This window comes from Ovis aries, chromosome 15 (genome assembly GCF_016772045.2).
Source record: "Ovis aries strain OAR_USU_Benz2616 breed Rambouillet chromosome 15, ARS-UI_Ramb_v3.0, whole genome shotgun sequence".
Classification (NCBI taxonomy): domain Eukaryota; kingdom Metazoa; phylum Chordata; class Mammalia; order Artiodactyla; family Bovidae; genus Ovis; species Ovis aries.
The window spans coordinates 39,084,936-39,098,753 of NC_056068.1; the positions used below are offsets into that span (position 1 = coordinate 39,084,936).

At 50.6% G+C, this 13,818-nt stretch overlaps 1 protein-coding gene across 10 annotated transcripts in view; it reads right to left on the bottom strand.

The window, feature by feature from the left end:
* The window catches only part of BMAL1 (basic helix-loop-helix ARNT like 1), a 110,176-nt gene that overhangs the window by 31,764 nt on the left and 64,594 nt on the right, over window positions 1-13,818 (bottom strand). For all 10 annotated transcript variants that reach the window (XM_060399251.1, XM_060399249.1, XM_027978985.3 and 7 more), the window contains 2 exons: window positions 3,575-3,703; window positions 610-734 (listed from right to left, as the gene is read on the bottom strand). The gene's annotated coding sequence lies outside the window, so the exon portion shown is untranslated. The remainder of the gene's footprint in view (window positions 1-609; window positions 735-3,574; window positions 3,704-13,818) is intronic.

The following is a 13,818-nucleotide window of genomic DNA, read 5'->3' on the forward strand; positions in this document are numbered from 1 at the left end:
GACATCTCTCTCACCCAGCCAGCTGGGACGAGGACAAGGCACCACCAGAAGGAGCATCATATTTACTCTAGGAGTTATTATAGGCAATTTAGGCTCATCTGCTTGTTTTTTCTGACAAAGACACAAAGCTCAGAGAAATTAGGTGGCTTCTCTTAGATCCCTGCACCAGGGCATGAAGAACTAAACCAGAACCCAAGGCTCTAGTAGGCACAACCCATGTTCCACCCATGGAGGTGACCAAATGTCCCAGATGTTCTCACAGTCCTAACTTAATTTTCTTTCAATCGAATCTAATCAATGAAATAAATATGATCTACTTGTTATCTCTGTATTTTTATTACAGCTTTTATCAAAGTTGTAGGAAAGAATAAAATATCCTTTCTCAGCCTATAAGTCCCACTTGGGATTCAAAAGAGTAGTCCCTCCCCATCACTGGTCCAGGCAAAGTCTGTCTAGTCTTCTCTGCCTGTCCTTTTGCACTTGGGATTCCACTGCAAGGAAAACTTTGCATAATGAAGTGAAAGCATGGCAAACCTTTGCAAAGCATTTTGAGAATTCATATCTTAAAAGTGCAAAGCAAGTCAGCTCAAAAGAGAGACTGGCAAGTACCTTGCAAGAGACTCCAACTCCAAACCCAGGTGAAGGGGGCCGTGCACTGCCCACCGTTGGGGTCTGAGCTCCAGGCGACGTGGCTGGGGCTGTCACTCCCTCTCTCTGGGCCTGAGTTTCCTCATCTGCAAAGTGAAAGGCGAGGGTGAGCTTCTGTTTCCACTGTGTCCACAGATTAGTGACCGGAGCCCTCGTGGTCACTCTCACCATCGTTGCTAGAGTGAACACTGTGCACGTAGCTCCGTGCATCCGAGCTATTATCTCTTAGTATAAATTTCTAGAAGGAGGACTGACGGGCCTAAAGGGGACACACATTGCATGTTTTGTTAAATACAGAAACACTGTGCTCCAGAAGAGCACAATACCTTTTATCCCCAATAAAAGCTCTTGTCAATCTGAAGGAAAAACAAAACCTGACTATTTTTACTTGTATCTTAAAATTATTATGGATGGTGTTTCTGTTTATAGGCATGTCTTTCTTTGATGTGGACCTTTTTTTTTTTTTTAAGTCTTTGTTGAATTTGTTACAATACTGTTCTGCTGTTACCTTCTGGTTTTGGCCATGAGGCATGTATGATCTTAGCCCCCCAACCAGGGATTGAACCTGCGTCAGAAAGCAAAGTCTTAACCACTGGACCACCAGGGAAGCCCCTATAGGTGTTTCTTGGTTACCCCTGGTGCCCACTTGTGTCCTGTTTTCATACCATACTGTCTTTAGCATCGATGGGTCTCCTAACTCACACTCACCTGGGCACCTGAGCCTGGTGGAGAAAAGCACACAGCAATCCCTGACTCCCCTGCTCTGTGACCACACTTGCGCTTTCCTCCTCCAATCTCCAACATCTCAATTTTCACCCTTGGCCGATAAGTCAGCTTTCTACGCCACTGAGAAAAGAAGCCAGTGACCACTTCTACCAGCAACCTAGACACTACTGGCTCGGACCCCACCCCAAAGCATGCTGCGCCCTCCTCTCTCATGAGTGTGGACCATCCACCGCAACCCTGCATCATCCATATTCCGCATTATCGCTTCTATAAGGACAAGAACACACTGCAACAACACTCATCTTGGGGGGTTGGGTGGGGAGCAAACTCTTTTGAACTAGATTTCCTTCCAGTTACTGCCCTATTATTTTGTTTTCAATTGCTTTTCTCTTCCTCATGACAAATAAACTCAAATCAGGCTTTTGTCCCCATCATTCCAATATATTGGCCCCTGCTGGGTTCATTAATGACCTCCTCATTGCTAAATCCAACGGCCAGTTCTCCATCCCCTCCCTGCTTGGCCCATCAACACATCTGATAGAGCTGACCTCCGCCTCCTGGCTCTCAGCTTCACCGTTCTCCTACTTCAGTGGTCACTCCTCTTTCATCTCTACAGCTGTTTCCTCTCATCTCCCTCACCTCTAGGTGAGCGACCCATGGATGCTCTTGGACCCCTCTCTGCCTACACTCCCTCCCTGGGAGATCTGCCTAGTTTCACTGTTTTAAATACCTACCTACACTATGACAACTCTCATATTTACATCTCTAGCCCAGACCCGTTCCTGAGTTCCAAAGCATCACCTTGACATCTCCCCTTGAACATACAACAGAAACATGAAAAATCCATAACCAATCTCTGGTTGCCCGCAAGCCCAGCCTCTTGGTCATGCCCAGGTCAGTAAGTGGTACTTCAATCCTGCTTGCTGCTTAGGCCCCAAACCTAGAAGTGACCCCTGACTCCTTTTTTTCCATGACCTGCATCTAATCCATCAACAAATCCTATTAGCTAAACAGTCCAAAAAAATCCAAAATTCAACCACTTCTCCCCTTTTTCCTTCATATTTTTGTTCAAATGTCCCTTTATCGGTGAAGTTTGCCAGGATAACCATATAATACACACCCCCACAACTCTTTCTAACCACCTCAGTCCTGCTTAACTTTTTTTCCATTGCCCTTATCCACATCTGGCCAGCAATAACCTACTTAGTTTACCAGCTGTCCTCTCCATTAGATCATAAGCATCAGAAGAGTACACACTTTGGTTTACTGCCTGTACCCTTAGTGCCCAGATGTTTCAGCACATAGTAAGCACTCAATAAATACATATTGAAAAATAAATTTGTATGTTAGGAATATTAATCTTTGCTGATCACAGATGCTGTAAATAATTTTCTCCCCTTTTTTTCTTTTATCTTTGCTTATGGTGTTTGCATGTGATACTAAAAGTGGCAGGTTTTAAAAACTCTTTTCTCACCCCTAAACAATAAAAATATCCTCTTTGCTAACAATTTTGTAACTTTAAAAATTCAGCTTTAATCCACTTGGAAATTATTTTTGGTGCACTCTTTAAGGTTGGGAATTTCTAATTTCCCTCCAAAGAATACAGTCATTCCAACACTACTTATGAGATCTACAATATCCTGTTACCAGTCACTAGAAAGGCGACTCTTCTTGATTCATTTTTTAGTCTGAACTTTCTATTCTGTTCCCTTGACCGGCTTATTTCCATTCTGGCACCACATTGTTGATGACTATGGCTGTAAAATACATTTTAATATCTGATAGAACAATTTCTTTCCCTCTTTGTACTTTCTGTTTTCAGGCATTTCCTGGCTAGTCTGATGTATTCTTCAAAGAGTATTTTATAATCATTTAATCACACTAAAGGCCCTGCTGTGGCTGCCGTTGCTGTTATTATTACCAGTACTACTGACACTGAGAAGCAGGTCAGCTGTGAGCAGAGCCCTACACTTAGGGTCTCGGTGACCATCTGGGCCACATGTCAGACCTGGGACCCAACCTCCGGCCCCACCGCTCTTTCTGAACAGCCAGACATTTGCATGAGGTGGAGTATTCCAGGTTTCAGGGATTTGGGGAGAAACCACACTTCCTAAACGAAGAACGACCGTCGGAGCTGCAATGATAGTGTGTCTAGGTGGGGGTGGGTAGGACAGTTAACTGAAGTTAACTGCACTGTTACCTGGAGTTAAGGTTCTTAAACCTTAGATCCACCTTGGGAGAAGCAAGGGGCCGCTGGACTTGTTGGTCACCTCAAAGCGATTTTCATGTTTTGTCGCTTCCTTTCAGGCAGTCAAGTTCTTCCAGAAACCTGCAGTGGGGCCCATAGGAAAAAAAAACCCAGAGAGGTCACTTTGAAGTAGATACAGTTCAAAGTCTCACAGCGGCTGAGGGAGATGAGCTCAATCATGACTCCCAATTACAGGGAGCAATGCTGAGCTCACTATCCCATCCTTCAGCTGCCTGGTCAACTCAACTGCAAATAGGCCGGGAGGTGTTTTCTGTGAAAAACAATGCCTTTAAAATTACTAAACGTAGATTCTTGGACACGGCCTTAAGAGGAAGAAGGTAATTATATTTTTCATTTCTCCCACTGGGTCAAGCAATAACAACAGTGAACGCTGACTGAGCGTGTAGTTGGCATCGGGCGCTGTTCTTACTGCACCATGTAGACCCTACGATAACTCTGAGGTAAGTATTAATACTACTGTTTCCACATTTGACCAAGGAGAAGACTGAGGCAGAGAGAGGTGAAGAAACCAGCCAAGGTCACTCAGCGGGGGAGAGCAGTGGGGCTCCGGGAGCTACACCCGCCCCTGAGGACACCACTCAACTTGCTCCAGCCGTGAGTTACCTAAACGCACACAACGCGGAACAATAGAAAGCAAGTCTTCAGGAAACATTAAGCCGAGACGAAATGCCAGCAGGGCCAATGCCTGCAATGGCTGGGAATGAGCTAAGATGGTTAAAGAAAATGTCCCTGAATTTAAGTATGTCTGGTAGAGAAATCAGTTCTGAAAAGCTGCTGACGTCAAAGGGGGGGGGGGGCGGGTGGTGCTGCCCTGCCCACCTCCTGCTGGCAGGATTACAGGGTCTCCTCCCTGTCCCTGTGAACCCTGAAAGGGGAACAGGCTCTAGAGAAGCCCCCTTACTCCTTCCCTGCTCCGCCTTGAGGTGAAAAGACAGGGGCTTTAAATGGGGTTTTCCTGACCTTTCTGAAGCACAAAGCCTGGCGCTTCATATTCCGCGGGTTAGTTCTGGCCTCTTGGATAACCTACCTTGCCTAGATCATTACAAAGGTCTTCAAATGAGTATCCAGGGAATAGAAAAGACCGTGTCCTTCCCATTTACTCCTCTTTGCAGTCTGGTTCAGAACCCCTCCCTGTCTGACGCTGGTAACCCCATCCCAGCCCCTACAAAGATGTGTCCAGGAATTCCGGGCTTCAGTCCCTAAGCCTTATGGATACAGTAGTGGCACAAGGATGCAAAGTTCCCAGGGTAAGGCTGCTGGGGGCAGGAGGTGCTTACCACACAGGACCCCACCATCCAGGTCCCACACTATCCTCCCAACCCCAAACAGGCAACTCAGGATCCACCCTGGGCATAAGGCCCTCTCCTTCCAACACCCCAGAACTGCTGCCTGGCCCTTGGATAGGAGGGTCCAGCCACTTCCCTGCTCCAGCCTTGCCCTCTCCTCACTGTGCTCAGAGGCAGGACACCCCTTGCTTAAAACATTTCAATGGCTTCACTGCTCGCCTAGGCCCTCCAGCTGCTGCTGCTACTAAGTCGGTTCAGTTGTGTCCGACTCTATGCGACCCCATAGACGGCAGCCCACCAGGCTCTGCTGTCCCGGGGATTCTCCAGGCAAGAACACTGGAGTGGGTTGCCATTTCCTTCTCCAATGCCTGAAAGTGAAAAGTAAAAGTGAAGCTCAGTCGTGTCTGACTCTTCGCGACCCCATGGACTGAAGCCTACCAGGCTCCTCCGTCCATGGGATTTTCCAGGAAAAGAGTACTGGAGTGGGGTGCCACTGCCTTCTCCAAGGCCCTCCAGATAAAACCCCAAACACCTAGCAGGAAACACCAGGCCTCCACAGCGGGCTTGCTCATTCCCCAGCCCAAGAGTGCGCATCCGCTGCCTGAGGAGCCCGGCCACTGAAATACTTCAGTTCTCAAGAGCACGAGGCCTCAGCTGCGTCCACTTTGTTTTGCAGGGAGCAGGCGTGGCTCCCTTTGCCCACTCGGTCACCTCGTGAACTCCTGCGTGCCCTTCAACTGCCCTCAGGTGTCCCCTCAGGGAAGCCTTGGCTCTCCCCGGCTGCCGACCCTTCCCCCCACCCGCTGCGGCCCCGCCCCCGCCGTCCCGCCCGCCCCGCCCCCTGCACCTGGATCTCAGGGTTCCGCATCTCCCAATACCGTGCCTCTAGTTTTCTCTTTCCTCCACATCCCTGAAATTTAGACAGAGGTCCTCAGGACCAAAAGCCCCACGAATTCTCATCTTGATCATTTTTTTCCAATGCTCAGATTTCCTTTATAGAAATCATAAATGCTAACAAATATTTTAGCACTCTATTTTGCAAAATCTAAACTGTATTTCTTACATGCTTGGACAAGAAAGCTGAATCAGTTGTGACAAATATTTTTTGGAAAACTGTTTTCTCTCCAGGAAGGTGTTCTTAGATATAAGACAATAAATGAAACAACAAAAGAGACAAAAACCTTTTCTGTGCTAATTACCTCTTAATAGAGGTTTGAGCCAAGGAAGGGGGCCCCAAGAGACCAAAGGTACCTGGGAGGGGGGACCCCAGCTGAGCAGGGGTTGGGCCAGCCCTGGTGCTGCCATCCAAGTGACACATAGTGAGGATGCTCTGGGGAGAGCCCGGCCCTGGTCCTACAGTGGGTGTCACATGTGTGCCCACTTCTGAGCTAGAGATTTCCAATGGTGGGAAGGAGGCTCTCTGGGTGGCCACAGAAAGCCAGGCATGAAGGGACCTGGGAATTGTGCCTTGGAAGAGCTTGGGGGCCCCTCGTCCCACCTCAGTCCCCTCGTGGTCCTCAGAGCCCAGGAAGAAGATTCTCTGTGGCTCCACACAAAGGAACAAGGGGGCTGGACAGGCGGGCATGTCAGCCACTGTTAGACACCCAAAGGAGACCACCGCCCCTTCGAGCACAGTAGGGCGAGGCTAACCGCCCCTTCTTAGCCCACACACACACCATCCACAGGAAGATGGCCACAGGGAGCCCTCCAATCACAGACCAGGCATCTCTCAGCTTTCCCTCTCCCTGCCCCAGCACCCTGGAATGACAAGAAAAGAAAGTGAAGTGTGCGGATTATACTAAGGTTCAAACCTATAGCTGCTCCTCTGTATGGGGAGTCAGCAGGCTGCCCCATGTCAGGCCCAGCCAAGTGACTCTCCCGGACAGATGAACATGAGCGGAGGGGACAGCAGCAGCCTTTGAACTGGCCCTGACTAACTACCCCCTTACCAAGAGACCAGCGACTGCCACATAGAGCCTCCCCCTTTAGCCAAGGTCTCGGATGGATGGTAGTACCAGCAAGAAGAAAACCTAGGCCACTGTAAGCTCCAGAGATGCTGAGATTTCTACTAGGGTGACCAGCTCTTCACTTTGCCTCTGACCTTCCTGTTTGAGCACTGGAAATCCTGCATGCCAGGAAACCCCTTTGTCCCAGACAAACCAGGAGGGCAGGTCCCCTGCTTTTCTCCGCTGCATCACTCATCCTGAGCCGACTGACAGAGGCACGAAGAAGGAAAAACCAACTCCGATTCTGGAGCCACAGACCAAGCCTGACCTGGGAGGAGGGAGAGGGAACAGTGCAGGTCACACTGGCAGAGTCTAATCTTCACAGTAACCTATCTATTCCTCGTGGTCATTACCCCAGTTTTCCAGGTAAGGAACTCAGTATTGAAGAGGTAAAGACATCTTGCTTAAGATGACACGGTTAACAGGTGGGGACTGAAATCCATGTGTGTCTGGCTCACTGGTGGTTCTTCTTTCTTCTGCCACATCACTGCCCATCCAGCCCCCAAAGCCATCCCCACAATGGGAAAGACAAACAGCCCAAAACAAGCACTCCCGGAGAAGGAATCAGGGAAGCGATGAGCAGAAGCAGTCCTGGTTCAGGAAAGCTACAGAAACTGTCTCTGGGATTCCTGGCAGCCAGGGCAGAGAGGGAAAGGCTCAGCCCTCTTCCTTCATTAAGGTTACCAAAGAGGGGTACCCGTCTGGGAGACTGTGGGACATGAACAATGCTATGCCAGTTGGCTCTGGGAAAATAAGCTTTGAGAAGGGACAGAGGGCTTCTCCTTTTATAAAATAGGACCCTAGTAAAAGCATGTCCCCCCTCCTGCCCCCACCTGCAAGTGTAACAGCTAGACGGAGCTCTATTGAGACCACTTTACGAAGTCCCAGATGTCACTGGGGTACTGGTTTTTGGTGATATGGCTTAAAAAAGGGCATGGCTTAGGAAAATATGGATGATAGTGAATCAATATCCTTGCTTACCCTGTCTAGTCAGCTGCGTGCTCACTGATGGACTTCCCCACAAAACCCCCAGCTCCCTGCAAGGACCCCTGTGCGGCCACCTCTGCCTCCCCACAACCTACAAGGAGCTGGCCCTGGACACAGCACCTGCTCCAATTCTCCATCATATTCTCAACTTGAGCTTTTACTGTGGGGAGGAATGTGGAGTTGCTCAGGTCTGTTCCTATGGTGGTGGCCTTTGAGCAGAGATGACAGACTGAATGGTCTCTGGCCCCACTGCAAATCCCCCTGAGACCCTCTGGTTATTCTGACAGCTTGTGGGGAGTTTGGTTGCCTTCCTTTGCAACAGATGGATTTAGCGATCATTCACCCACAAAACCAGGTACCTCAAGTCTAAGGTAACAGAGGCTTGCACCAGTATCATTATGCAAGCATTTCTTCAGCCCAAGTGGAAGCCAGGGCACCTGGGACACAGAGGGGAATGTTTGCTACTGCTACTGCAGCTGCTAAGTCGCTTCAGTCGTGTCCGACTCTGTGTGACCCCACAGACAGCAGCCCACCAAGCTCCCCCGTCCCTGGGATTCTCCAGGCAAGAACACCAGAGTGGGTTGCCATTTCCTTCTCCAATGCATGAAAGTGAAAAGTGAAAGTGAAGTCACTCAGTCGTGTCCGACTCTTGGCGACCCCATGGACTGCAGCCTACCAGGCTCCTTCATCCATGGGATTTTCCAGGCAAGAGTACTGGAGTGGGGTGCCATTGCCTTCTCCGAGGGGAATGTTTAAGTCCCCTCAATCCTGATCACTGCAATAGGCAGCGCCCTGCTTGCAGTCGTGCGAGCAGCTCCCTACCCAATGCCAGTATGCATCTTCACTTCTGTAAGTGGCAGAGATTTGTAGAGCATTTACCCTAAATTTCCAGCAGGTGGTGGTCAAGTGTCTTGAGGAAGGAGTGTCTTTTTTTCTAGCTGTGGGGTGCAATGTAGCTGAAGTATAGGAGCAGAACAGAAGAGAAAATGGTTAGCTTATCTGATGGTGTGTGTAGGGTAATGGAAGGAGGAGGGACCAGGGAGGCGGTGAGTCTTGAACCAGGTGTTGTGGATGTTTGTCTGGCAGGCTGGATAGCTGGAATGCTGTTCTGAGCAGAGAAGAGCATATTTGCAGTGGCTGTCAGGGACCTGGGGAGAACCCCGTTTGCGGCCCTTGCGTACCCAGTCCTGCTGGAAGCTTTAGATGCTTGGGAATCCTGAAATCAAACAAAAATCAAGGAGCTTGCACTTGGAACTACAGGACTTGAAGGGCCTGTTGAGATGGTCTCACAAGGGGCAGGGGCTGTGAATTCTGGATTAGATTGTGAACAAGGCTAGTCGATGCGGAAAAGATCCCCAACACCATGGACAGAAGAAAGTCCACAGCACTCCAGTCTTGAAGGCCTACTGAGGGCTGTGAGATTCTGCAATCTAATTAAGAGGCACAATACAGGGCATACTCCTAGCCTAGCAATGGCACTAAGTAAATGTTTGCTGAATGAGTGATAAAAGGGATGCCTTCTTAGACCTTTACCAAGTCTATCACTGAAGTATAGGAAGGAGAAAAGCCGGAGAAACAAGCTACAGATCCACAGTGCTTTCTGGGAGGACCCTTGGTCCTGGATGGGGATGCACAGACCACTAGAGGGACCAGTTTGAAGACTGGCCCAAAACTGGTAGACAGTTGAGCCGCGGCCCAAATTGAGGTGGATCAGCATATGAAAGCGAAGCAGAGAGGTCATAAGAGAAGGGTCATAACTTTTTTGGACACTGGTTGAAGGAGAATTTTTATTTTATGTGCAGAAAACAATGAGTGGGCAGGCAGATGCAGATTACCCCTTTAACAGGTTTAATAAGAAAGACTGCAGAGTGACATGGAGTCTCAGGAATGACATATCTCCCGGTAGATATCCATGAATCCCCTGAAAAGGTAACGGATATTCCTTAGTGCCTTCAGTGCACCAGGCCCTTTATGACATGGTGGTTTGGAGCATGCTCTCTGCTGGGGGGTGACGGTGAGGCTTCAAATCCAGACCCCACCAGGTATTAGTGCCTGGGGTGCAAATCTCAGTTCCAACATACACACAACCCTTAACTTGGTGTGTCATGGCCTCCTGACCTGGGAGATATGGATGACAATATATCCCGCCTCAGAGCTGTGGCGAAGATGAAAAGAGAGGCAGAAAGTGCTCAGTCAGATGTGCGGACCCAGAGCAAGCCTTGCCACCCCAGACATCGAGCATCTCCCCCAGGCCCTACGCTGGGCACCTGGGTGCAGAGGAGAACGAGGCCTGGATCTTTCTGGGGGAGGCAGCACTTGTGAGCCCCCCGGCAGCTTCAGATTCCATTGTATTTGACACATAATAAGCCCTCCAAGTGGAAACTATCATTATTTTCTCATTTAACCATCACAGCAGCCCTGTTAGGTGGCTAGTGTTCTCCCATTTTAAAATTGAGGAAGCTAAGTTTCAGAGAGATGGTCAGGTAACCTGAGCAAAGTCAGAGATTTCACAGGAAGATAGATGTAAACCCAGGTCAGTCCTGTCTAAAGCCCATAGTCTTTCCTCTATGTAGCACGGCCTCCATGCAAAATAAGAAGTGGGCACATTCCAGAGTATGCAGGGATTGAAAAATTCTCCACAGCAGCACTTCCCAAAGAGCTGTCACAGAACATCGACTCTATGAGATTTAAATGCAAAGACATGGGAGGAGGGGAACCCATGGTCAAAGCAGCATGGGGAATTCTGGTTAAAGGCTGCGTTTCTCCTCTGCAGGGCTTCTAGGGACCTGAAACAGGGCCCTGCAGAGGGCGACGGTTGGGGAGCAGCAGGGTCTCCATCTCCCCACAGGCGCTGGTCCCCACGCTTTCCTGCACCCAACATCTAGTGGACGGAGCTTGGGTGGGGCACGCTAAGGGGACGCTTGCTCTGCAGGATCACTCAGGATGCAGCGATCCTGCTGTCCCCTCCTTCCCTGCTCACTTCCATGCCAGAAGGTGCTTGGCAAGGCTTTGTCAGCTTCTCAGCTCTTCTAAGAGCCTGAGATCCGAGGTCTCTGTCCCACCTGTCCCTGGCCACCTCCTCCGCCCAGGGCACGCCCTCTGCTCTGTTGTGCCCTCTGCCTCTCAGCACCCACGTGCATTCAGCCCACCCGCCAGCCGAGACCCAGGATTTCTCCGCTCTCCCTGGAGGATGGCAATGGAATCTGAAGTTGCTGGGGGCAGGGGAGGGGTGCCTGCCTCAGAAAGATCCAGGCCTCGTTCTCCTCTGCACCCAGGTGCCCAGTGTAGGGCCTGGGGGAGATGTGCGATGTCTGGGGAGGCAGGGCATGCTCTGGGTCTGCACATCCTGGCTGCTCTGTCCTGTCAGCTCTGGGAGGCAGGCTCCTGAGGGCAAAGCTCTCTTCCTGACCTTTAGCCCTGACACACCCCTGCATTTAATGATGGCACAGGGATGACCCCTCCTGCCCCCCACCAAGAAGGATCATTAACAAAGACACATCAGCCTGGCTTCATGTTGTTGCTGTTTCTTTTCTTTCTATTCCCCCCTCTACCTTTTTTTAAAAAAATGCTACAGACTAAGAGAATAGAGCTTGGCCCTAAAGACTCAGGGAATGACCGACCACTCTTCCCACCAAAGAGCCTGCTGCCTGAGGTTGAAAAAAAATTATGGAAAACATCTGCAACTTGTTCTAAAGGAAACAAAAGGATACACTGTTGTTATTTGGTGATAAAGAGAAGGAGGGGTTTCCCAGGGGGCGCCAGTGGTAAAGAACTCTCCCCTGCCAATGCAGGAGGCGGGGGTTTGATCCCTGGGTTGGGAAGAGACCCTGGAGGAGGGCATGGCAACCCACTCCAGTATTCTTGCTGGAGAATCCCATGAACAGAGGAGCCTAGTGGGCTACAGTCCAGGGGGTCACAAAGAGTTGGACATGACTGAAGTGACTTAGCACACACACAAAGAGAAGGATGTTGGTGTTGAGGGGAAGCAGAAGCAAAGATGGGGCACTGAGCGATATTATACGGCTTGAGTGATTATATTATATGCCTTGGCAGAGAGCAAGGCCAACTGCAAAGTGGGGAAGGACCTGAGGAGCAGCAGAGCTCCCTGGTGGGCAAGGCCATGCAGTGCGCGTTTATCCAGAGACGGTCAACCAGGCCTGTGACTTCCCCTGGCTCCCCAGGCTAGAACAGAGGAAGAGCCAGGGTTTCCCTCCTGCCGAGTGTCAGGCAGGGGGGTGGACAAACAGGGAAGGGCATGATGGGGACAGGAAAAGAGGATGGGGCAGTGGTCAGTCCTCTGAAGCCAGACAGCCTGGGTTCAAATCCCAGTCCTGCCGCTGACTAGCTGTGTCCTGAGCCAGTTCCATGACCTCTGGGAGCTGCAGTCTCCTCGCCTGTAAGAGGAGGATTCCTCTTCCCAGACTGAATGAGGCCAATGCACAAAAAGCACTTAGGATGCCTGTTGGGTTAACTGTGGTTACCAAAGTGCTGAACTGTGAGGAGAGACCAGGAGCAGAAGGCCGGGGGCTGGGCATAAGTATGGAGGTCACAGAAAGCAAGCTTGGACTGCAAATCTGCGGTGAAGGGGCACAGAAACGGTGGGAGGACAAGCCTCTGGGGGAGAGGGGAGGGCCTGGCCAGTGGATAAGCTCTGGGAGTAGAAGGGAGAGGATGAGGGTGATGGGGAAAGGCTTGAAGAGGGACCTGGGAGTGGGGCTGGAGAACACTCTGGAGGCCCGTGTGCTGCAGTGGGCAGCGCGGAGAGCACCCCTGAATCTAAAACCGAGGATGCTGCTTTGAGAGTCCACCCCTTTTGTCCTACAGCCAGTTAAACTAAAATCAGAGAAATAACTACCATGGGAAGCTGGGAAGACAATAACGAGAAAGCCAGATCAACAGGTAATACTAACAAAACTGTAGAGTTACCAGGAAGATGAGATGGTGAAAGCAAAGGACGATGACCTCCCTGCAGAGATGGGGATACAGGGGAAGGGGGGCCAGTGGCTGACAGTGCCGCCAGAACCAGGACACATGGTGGGGAAGCGGGGGGACGCCTGGCTCAGAGGGGCTCGGGGATACAGTCCCGCCTGCTGCAGGGTTGGGCTGATGGGGAAGGAGGCCTCGGATGGCCACCACGGCCCCAAAGCCCCAAAGTAATGCATCCAGCAGAACTTACTAGGCACCCCTGTAGGCCAGGTAATTTCTACAGTGAAAGAACTGGTCATCGGAGGAAACTTCCACCACAGATTGCCCGTGGCCGTCAAATTTCAATTCGGGACAGTTTTGTAATGATGAAGACACTATGCGTGTGCGGTCCCACAATCCTTCGTGAATCTTTCAACAGATATTCACTAAAAGCATCCAGGTACCATGCACTGCTCTCCATGGCAGGGCTGGGGTGGGGGACACAGACCCTTGTCCTCCTCTCATATACATTCTGGTGACCAAGGCCAGCAGAGGGATAAAGAAGTAAACGATGCTGGGAGGTGGGAAGTGCTGGGGAGGAAAGTCCGCCACGGGGCAGGAGGAGCGCTGGGGAGGAAGGTGGAGATATGGGGAGCTGGAGAAGCAAGGAGTGTTCCAGGCGAGAGAGGAACCGGTGCTGTGGTGGAGGCCACAGGGTGCTGGGCCAACCCCTGTAAGGACCTTGGCTTTGACTCTGAGTGAAAAGGGATGGCATGACCCACCTGGGATTTAAATCTGGCTGTGGTGCTGAGAAGCAAGGTGGGGAGGAGGGACCCTGTGGGGGCGGTGCTGTGCATATAGCCATGCACAGTGAAGGAGGAGCTGTGTGTGTGTGTGTGTGTGTGTGCGCGTGCATGTCTGTGAGTGTATATGGCGGGTGATGTCTGTGTGTGTGTGTGCGTGCGTGTGTGCATGTATGTCTGTGAGTGTA